The sequence below is a fragment of the Canis lupus genome, chromosome 2, assembly GCF_048164855.1.
Source record: "Canis lupus baileyi chromosome 2, mCanLup2.hap1, whole genome shotgun sequence".
Classification (NCBI taxonomy): domain Eukaryota; kingdom Metazoa; phylum Chordata; class Mammalia; order Carnivora; family Canidae; genus Canis; species Canis lupus.
The window spans coordinates 46080490-46090294 of NC_132839.1; the positions used below are offsets into that span (position 1 = coordinate 46080490).

The 9805-nt window shown below is 39.8% G+C and overlaps 1 long non-coding RNA gene across 1 annotated transcript; it reads right to left on the reverse strand.

The window, feature by feature from the left end:
* Positions 1-3951: 3951 nt before the first annotated feature.
* Positions 3952-4846, reverse strand: LOC140610182 (uncharacterized). Its single transcript, XR_012011948.1, has 2 exons — positions 4709-4846; positions 3952-4584 (listed from the first exon to the last, which is right to left on the reverse strand). It is a non-coding gene; the product is annotated as an uncharacterized lncRNA (long non-coding RNA).
* Positions 4847-9805: the final 4959 nt, after the last annotated feature.

The following is a 9805-nucleotide window of genomic DNA, read 5'->3' on the forward strand; positions in this document are numbered from 1 at the left end:
CTTTCGAAATTTTTAAAATCTTTCCTTTTTTCACTGTCCATTTTGCTAACTCTGCTTACCAACAATCAAGGCCAGTGTGCTAATTTGCCTAATTTGGAATTGGAGAGGATGTGGAATGATTTTCAACTTCTCTCGGAATACAGGGGAAGGGCCATCTGTTAGGATTAACTGGGTGTGTAAATCCCTTTTGACTCATCTTCTCTGACAACAGGGTGGAAGAGTAACTGGTCGACCACAGTGTTCTCTCACTTCACAGTAAGAACTACATTCTCCCTCAGAGAAGTCCATCAGGTAATATTACCAAGGAGAAAGAGAAAGAATAACTTGGCTGGAAGCTCTGAATTTCCCCCAGACTCGAGTCAAGAGATCATCAAGGAAGGGGTCTAGTTGTAAAGTATACCTCTCTTCCTCTGATGAGAGTGACAACCAGGGTGGCTGGAATCAGAGGGCAGCCTGCTCTCCTTTGGCAAACAAACACCCACTCTGCTAAGTGCCTTTTAATGTGCATCGAGTCTGTGTCTAGGAAGAGGATGCACAGTTGGCAAGTACAGAGCTGTAAGGGGATAGCTTTGACATGCTGATAAAGCTTCTTGGTTTACTTTGGACTTGACTTTATCATTTACTGAAGGATATTATTAGCATGGAGATGATAGCCACTCTCTGACTTCTCCAGCAAGAGCCAGTGAAATGTATATGAACAAAAGGTCTGTTATGGAGAATCCTACCTTGTTTGTTCAGTGACTTGGGGATTCTAATCATACAACTTTAACAGAGATAAAACCTGAAGCAGAGAAAAAGAGCCCACCCAGTTTGGGGCCCCCAGGAAGATGAATGAAAGTCAGTCGTGTTAAAAATGGAAGCTCATCCAACTCCGAGCATGTGTGTTGTTTTCCCTTATTGCAAATTTGATATTATAAAAATAGATTTGCTCTTTGGAGCCAGATGGCATGCAATACTTCTCAAGTTAAATTCAGCCTTATGACAATGGCCATCGCCAACAAGGACCCACTTGGACTCTGGTGCCAAACTATGTAGCTCTTTATGAACCCTTTTCATGAAGCAAGCACTTCTAAACCTTTCTGAGTGCGAAGATACACACATACCCCTTGGTGACAACGTGACTACTGTTTTGGTGGAGTATATGTTTTGTTTGTTTTATGTTTGCTTTTCATCTGCCTCATTCTTGTTTGAAAAAATAATAATAATTAAGAACACATAAATAATAACCTTGGGACTGATCATCAATTAACTGGTTGCTTTACAACATGATTTTACAGCTTGTTTCCCAATAGTTTCATTGATTGATGGATTGATGTATCCATTTATTTAAAAAGTACAGTTGCATACAAACAAGATGGTAGGGTCTGGAGTCAAATGATGCATGCTGACTTATTAAAACACAATTAAAAATATTTTATTTATTTATTTGAGCGAGAGAGCATGTGAGAGAAAGAGAGAGCGTGCACATGCATGAGTGCAAGCGGGGGAGGGGCAGATGGAGAGGGAGAAGCAGATTCCCAGCTAAGCAGGGAGCCCAATACGAGGCTCGATCTCAGGACCCTGGGATCATGACCCAAGCCAAAGCAGATGCCCAATCCACTGAGCCACCCAGGCACCCTAAGATACAATTTTTAAAAGCCATGTCTACTTGGGAAACTTTACAGGTTTTTTTAGTTCTAGCTTCTATGGTTCATATGAGAGATAATCACAGTAATTGTACTTGAAAATGTCATTTATAAAAGTGATTTATAAATTGTTAAACACTATGCAAATACTTTTTATTCTCAGAGGCTAAAACTGGGAGTGGGATATTATTTAAGTTAAGTGAATAAGCATATTTTAAGCATCTATTTTTTGCTCAGAAATGTGTGAGGAGTTTTGTAGATAAAAAGACTAATCTGACAGAGCTTCTGTACTTAAGAAGTTTAAAGTCTATGAGCAGAGAATATTTTAGTTTTGGAGAAAACACGTATTTGGCCATAGATTTTTCTTAGAATTTTCTTTTCTTTTCTTTTCTTTTAGAATTTTATTTAGGTAATTTATTTGTCAGACAAGGCCATCAACATTGTGATTCTTTATGGTCCTCACCTTGATTTAGCTATAATCCACATTTAAAGATAATATAAGTTATTTTACGACATGCCCGTTACACATAATAAATTACTCATTTTTCCCCCTAATTTCATGGCAGTTTGAAAACTTAATGATGAACGCTGAATTAGTCTACTTTTTTTCTGTCTTTTTGAAAAACCAAAATGATTTTTAATAATAACTAGAAATATTTATTTATATTTATTTTTAAGAGAAATGTCCAATTGTTTATGCAAAATTTCCAAACGTAGGCTTGTCAAAAAGAGGGTCCTTAAACATGGACTATTCTGTATAACAGTTTTGTGAATTAAGAATGCAATTTGACCTTTTCAAATTCAGTTTTCTGATGTGTAAATGGGATAATAATACCCTATTTTAAAGACAAAAGATATGGCAAATCGAACTCCAATAAAAAAAAATATACAAAAAAAAAAGACAAAAGATAAAAGTATGTGTGGAACACCTGTGCTAATTCAATGCGGGTTAAGTTATGAGAACAAAGGGACCGTAAAGGCAGTAGCCCAGATAAACAGAAGGTTCTCCCTTCTTCACGTAGTCACTTGGGTGGTGGTCATGGCTGCTCAGTGGCCTGAGGGCCCAGCAAAGCTCCATCGTGACTTGTAACAGCTTTACTTCTGCTATGGATGTCAGCAGCACAGGTAAATCAGACAGAAAAGAGACACTACCTAGTGACATGAAAGGCTGATCAAGGGTATCAGGGCATCCAGGAACCTCTGTGTGCCCCATTGCCACAAGGATCCTCTGACACATCATCACCCATAACCTTGGGGACCATCTCATGACCTTCTGGGACTGCGGGGCTCCTCACATCACATCTCTCAGGCCACCTTATTGCATTTTCGTTATAGCACCAATCAGAATTTGGATGATTGTGAGTGACTTTCTTTCCATGAAGATGCACTCTATGCTGAAGGGGGTCTCACGATATTGTGAAATTCAGGCCTTAATTTATGGAGGCATTATACATGGAGTGCGTATGTATGGGTGTGTAAATGTTAATGTGGGTGTGTGTGTGGAGTAATTCATTCAACCAGGCAAAAGAGGCAGTTGTTTGAGAGGTTTTTACACAAGTATAGAAATCAGAGCCGGCTGGAGGATTCTTGCAAGGCTTCTTGGGCCCAGTAGGTTTTGATGAACCAGGAACTGTGACTGCTCTTCCAGAGTCTTCTCAGGGTCTGTGGGGTTGTGGCAGAGAGCTCTCATTTCTCCCAGAGGCCATGGGACTTCCCGGATCAGAGTAGGTATTCCAGATGGTGCTGCAGGTAAGTGTCAGATGGGGAACCAGCATGTTTCCTTGTCACCTTCCCTTCCCCAGGAGCTACTTCCATGCTGCCAGCCCAGGCTCAGGTGCCTGGCTCTCTGCCCTGTTCCTGGAGTTCTCTTTGACATTGCAGTTTGTGCACCCTGCCCCGTGCAGTGTGAGAAATCAGAGGCAACAGAGGCTGTTGGAAGTGCCCCCAGACAGGGGTTCTGGCCCTAAATCTCATTTACATCTCTTCTCCCTCTGCTTTACATATAGCTCAAGAGTTGCAAAGTATCACACTGTGCTATGTTCACGCAAAGATGGTGGAACCACCTCTTGTCCCTAGTCCAGGCAAGGGAACCTGTCTTAGGTGTTTTGAGTGTTGAATTTGAGGAGACACTGGCTGGAGAGTGCCCAGAGAGTTTCAGCCCTACAGACAGAACTGCTTTGATCTTGCACTGGAAGATCACATCGAGAGCTATGGAGAGAGCTTCTCTGAGGATCAGAGAATTCTAGACTATTCCCAGAATTCTCATAAAAAACAATTTTAATTGGCATGAAAAAATAAAAGAAAACAGGCTTAGACATTTTGTGGCATATTTAACATTTTTGCATTTATCAAAATAACACTTTCAGTACACACAAACAATCCAACTGTGTCTGTTTTTTTTTTTTTTAAATCAGGATATAGTTCCTAAAATATATTGGTGCATGGAGGATGAAGTAGTATGGTTTTATGATGGGGTATATGTGGAATGATCATTCCTCTTACTTGCCTGGGACAGTCCTGATTTACACCTGCTGCCCTAGCATCATCATTAGTAACACTCAAAAATGTCGTAGTTTGGATGATAAATTGTTTGGCCAATTTAGGAATGCATTTAAACCTGTGCACTGAATGCATTTTTTCCATACTCTGCAAGCGGTTCAGTGACTACGTGAGGCCTATTCACAGAAACATGGAAAAGCTTGGTAGGAGGCAACATGGAGATGGGATTTTGGGAAGGAAACTGGATATCATCTAAACTGAGAGGACACTGGATATTGTGCTGAATGGATGTGAGGTGCTGGACCGTCTGTGCCCAGAAGATGGGTGATGAGACCCTCCCAATGCCTGCATTTGTTTTAGACTTGGTATTTTCCATACCACAGGCCCATGTAATATTTCAGCTGATCCTCCAAATCTACTATGAGGTAGGCAGGTCCTGAAACATTGTTCCTGGTTTATCCTTGATGGAAAAAAAAAAAAAATCAGGTCAATAGGAAATACACAAATGTACCCCTGTGGTGAGAGGCAGAACGGGTTCAAATTCAGAGTGCTTCCCCCACTGAGGTACATAAAGGAAAAATTACCCGATGCTTAAGCTCATGTTGTTAATGCTTGGAGAAGGTTGTGACACAGGTGCCCACTGTGACACTTGCCATGACCAGAGACACACTTGAATGCTGGACCTTGAGGAACCAGATTTCCAGCCAGATTCTGCCCTTTTCTGAGATCACATGCAATCTAGAATGTTTCTCAGAACCTGTCTTTCATCGCTTGCATCATTTGGAAGGATAGAAATTCTTACTCCGGCTGTGGTCTAGTTGTATCAAATGAGATTAGCGTAACGTGCCTCAGGCACATTGTGCAGGAGGCACCAAACAATCCATTTCTTCCTTAAAGTACATGTAAAAATACTTATGTTTTTAGTGTATCTTTAAATTCCAGGTGTGATTTTTTAGGACGGAGACAAGACACTTGAGGCTATACCACATTTTTGTGAGTTAAGTCCCTTCTAACCTTAGGGACCCAGTTAAACCAGCAGCCGAATTTGCTGGCAGATAATAATGCATGAGTCCCATCCCCACTCCTTATAAACACTGAATAAATCTGAAATCCCCAACCACTGGAAAGAAATTTAATATTTAAAGGTAATTTGACCTGTACATGTGTGTACCATGAATATTTAATGAAACCTATAGCAAATGTATTTATATAGCATTAATCTGAGGATATTTATTTCTTATTCATTTTCTAGAATATTTCCTCAGCAAATGTGAAGTTTCCCGGTGCAAAAATGCTCAGTTCTAAAGGTGTCTGAAACATTTTGGAGTAGAGCTATTTCTTTTCCTGCTACAACTGTCCATGCTACCTCTCTCTGCCCCCTTAAAAACAAGACCTAGTCTAAGTGGACAAAATGTATCCCAAAGACATGGCCACAGGGTTACTCCTGCATGTCATTCTTTGGACTCTTCATTCTACTTTATATAATCTTTACAGATATAGGAAATAGAAAAGTCAAGTCCATTTTTTTCACTTTCCTTTGATAGAGATAATTTCATTCCTTTATACTACTTCAACATGTTATTGCTCTCAATTGAGATGGTATGCATGATTCGATGTAGTTGATAGTTTATATAATTCAGTGATTTATTTATTTATTTACTTACTTATATTTTGCACAGGTTAGGGTACCTTCATGGAATGAAGGAGTTTTTCTCTGATGTAGCTTCAACTTTGGGATTTTTTTTTTTTTAAAGAAAACCAAATGGACAAATAACATCAACAATAAAAACACCCAACAAAAGGTGCAACTGGGCATTATTTCGTTATGTTTAACTAAATCAGATGTGGTAGATTTGAAGGGAGAAGATACCAGGTGCTCCTTGATCACTTTTTATAACTTAAAACCCCAACATGTTTGAAAAGGAAAAATTACAGAAAAATGAGTATCAAGTATTTTCTGATCCTGGCGGGTAACTCTACAAGCTAGAAAAAAAGCAGTCTAGCCCACTGGTCAAGGGTACTGAGCAGAGCTTCCGAGAAAGTTCATGCTGACACTAAGTGAGTCACATCACAAACTTTTTCCATGTCTTGAATTGTTTCCTTTATTTTTTTTTAACCAGGTTCCTCTTTAAAATGTTGCTCCAGTAGGGAAAACAATACCAATATTAATAATCAGTATACTCTTTTAACATGAGTAAGATGTCATGTTTTGCTATCTAATGGAAGGAAAATAAAACTTAAGTATTTTCGGTATTTAAAAGCACAGAAGTCTGAAGGAATGTCTTCCAACACTGTGTTTTTAAGAATTGTAGCCCAGAGGAATCAATAATGTATTCCCTCTACAAGAAGTGTTTATAGTTAACCTGGAAGTTAAATTCACATGTGACTTCATTCTAATAGTCACGAAGCTCTGCCCTGACTTTCCCTGACCTTCACAGTCCACTGCATCTTAGCCATTAAGCTTGGAGATGCATTGCTTGCTGCTTAAGAATGTTTCGAAAGCTCGGGGTTGTACCTACTTGTCATAAGTGTCTTTGTGTCTTAAGAGACACCCCCCCTTTTCCTTTACCAATGGGGATGGTCAGTGTGTGATGTAGTCAGTGGCCGTATCCATTAGTATGGCCATAGGCTTTGAGACCTGGTGGAAACTGTGGAAAAGAACAACAGCCAGTACTTAAGGCTGAGTTCGGCTCCATCGGCTGTTACCCTCCCTGGGCTTACCATAGTGTGATCCAATACACATGCACAGATATATAATGGAAACAAAACTTTCACAAAATATTTACTCTTCGGGCACTGGGTGTTATTCTGTATGTTAGTAAATTGAACACCAATAAAAAAAAAAAAAAAAAAAACAAAATTAGGAAAAAAAAATATTTACTCTTACTGCATGCAATTATAAGATGGCATTTTCTGTTCCAGTCTATCCCATTTCCTTGAAGAAAAAAAAATATGGGTCATGATCCTCTAAATTGATTTCTCAGCCCTCTAGCAAATCATGATCTGCAGAGTGAAAAGCACTGACCTCAGCAGTAGGCAAGTCACATCACACAGAGTATTTGAGCAAGTGTGTGTTTTTTGAATAACACTGTTTTTACAGTGTTTTTTGTTTTGTTTTGTTTGTTTGTTTTTACAAAGCCCATGTGTGTGTAGCCTTTCTCTGCTGTATTATCTTTGGTAATCTCTTATCTGTAGCCCAGCACACAGCATCTTTCAGTTTTAATGCACAACAGAAATTTGTAACAGCCTCGGAGAATCTGAGAGTGGAAGCTGTACGTGATGAGGGGATGTAGTGACCTTGAAGCATGGGTAGAGTGGCCAGGTAACATACAAAACAAGAGACATACATATGAGACAAGGCCCCAGTTAAATTTGAATTTTAGATAAATAATGCATATCTTTTTAGTATAAGTTTGTCCCAAATATTGCATGGGATATACTTTACACCAGAAAAATTATTTGTTGCTTATCTTGAATGAAAATTTCATTGGGCATCTTGTATTTTTATTTGCTAAATACAACTACTCTCAATCCTAAGAACTATGTTTTCCACTTGTAGTTAGCTAATTGAGTTGAAATTGTGTTTCATTTGTAAAATGTGAAAATTGATTTGGTAAGCATTAAGGTCCCATCTAGGGACTTAATTTTCTTGATTTTGAGATACGAGATTTGGGATGTATAGTAGTAAAGAAGTCTGGATAGTGAATGAATAATGTTGGAGAAAATAATTTTAGTTTTTGTATTTATGTGGCAGTTGAATCACATGAGCATATATTTAAGTTCTGAACACTTAGATAATGTCTTTCTTGGGGTGCCTGGGTGGCTCAGTTGGTTAAGCAGCTCAGGTCATGATCTTAAGATCTTGAGATGGAGTGCCATGTAGGGCTCCTTGCTGAGTGTAAAGCCTGCTTGAGATTCTCTCTCTCTCTCTCAAAAAAACAAAACAAAACAAAAACCACACACAAAACACACACACACACAAAAAAACAAAAAATAAGTAATAAATAAATTATACAAAGTAGTCCTAAGATAGAAAAAGAACAATGTGTGGTGTTGGGCTATTTTGTTCACTGTGTATCTCAATAAGCATGTGCCTTGGAGAAAATGGGTGAAGAATCCTATAAAGCTTATGTTTTCTTAATAAGATCTCAAAAGGAGACCTTGCTAGCTCCAGCAGCCATGGATTGTGCCTCTGAGAACTTCCTTCAAGGAAGACTTCGCCATTCAGTGGCAAGGAACACAGCTTTTATTTACAGCCCCTTCAGGGTGCTGGCTTCAGGGAAGTGTTGGAACATAGGAATAGGTGAGGAGAGTGGCTCCTTAGGTTTGGATATGGGATTTAACACCAAAGGATGAGGCAAACTTTTGGGAAATTGGCTTTTAGAAGCCTGGAGAAAGAGATGAACTTCACACTGAGTGAAGTTGCAAAGTTGCGCAGTTGCGGTAGGTGGTAGAGAAAGGGACTTAAAAGCTCAGCCAAGTGGCTATGCTGGAGAATATGTAAGACCATATCCCACAGCAAGGCCCAGAGCACTCAGGATTCACAAGGCTGCTGTACATGTGCTAGTGAGAAAGGTACCTGCTATCAACTTCAGTGTGGACTCTCCTCTCAGGGCTGACATGAAGCTTGTTCACTGAGAGCAGTGGAAATGGTAGAGTCCCAATCACCTGATACCAAGTGGTACATAACCCTGAGGATGCAGGGATGGTTGTGTAGTGACAGATCCCGGTAGTAACCAAGGGCCCCTGTCTCACACATAATTGTGGATATTGTTAATTGGATAAAATAGGGACAGTCTCCTATAGTTGAAATGAATGGGCAGCCAATGAGGGTACTGCTTAATACGCATCATCAAAATGACAAATTTCACACAACTGGGAACATAATCTTGATCTATCTTCTGTTATCTTTGAGCCATTCCTGCTATAGGAAAAGGATCTGCCCCAGGTGCAGGCTGCAGTGAAAGCATTCCTGCCACTTGGGCCACACAGTCAGGTGTCAGTAGTGAAAAGTCATTCAGAGAAAAAGTCATGACCAATCCCAGTGGGAGAATCACAGAGCAGGGGGCACTGGTGAACTACAATGGGGACCTGTCATTTGCAGTGAAGAATTAAACATTAATATCTACTATTGTGTCCTGGAAGAGACAAAATGTTTGAGAACAAGTAACCATGTATCCAGAACTTCCATCATGATCTGGGTTCTGTCAGAGTTGTATCTTCATCAGACAGGGAGCCCAGGATTCTATCATAACATGGAAATAGGACACCTGAGGTAGTGCTGAAGCAGAACCAGAGAGTACACATCAGCTTCAGGAGAGCCCAGTGTCTCTATCTCAACTCTTACTGATGGCTGTATGGAGGATCCTATGAGATAAGCTGAAGGAGGAAACAAACCCCCAAAATTACTGTAAGAGAGGTCATCTTGGTACATGTGCGTAAGCCAAAAAGGAAGTTTGGCTGCATTATGGCCACAGTAAAGCGTGGCTTGAAAGGCACAGGTGAGCTAAGTAATTCCCATGGGTAGAGCTTGGAGCAGTTTATTTGATTGGGCACTTGGCATGGCAGGAAAAGTAGCCTGAGCCGACACTATGTATAGATTTGTGGGCAGTGCCAAAAAACCTGACCCAGCAGCTAAGGGGCTGGTATAGAAAAAAGATTTCAAGATCAGAAACAAAGAG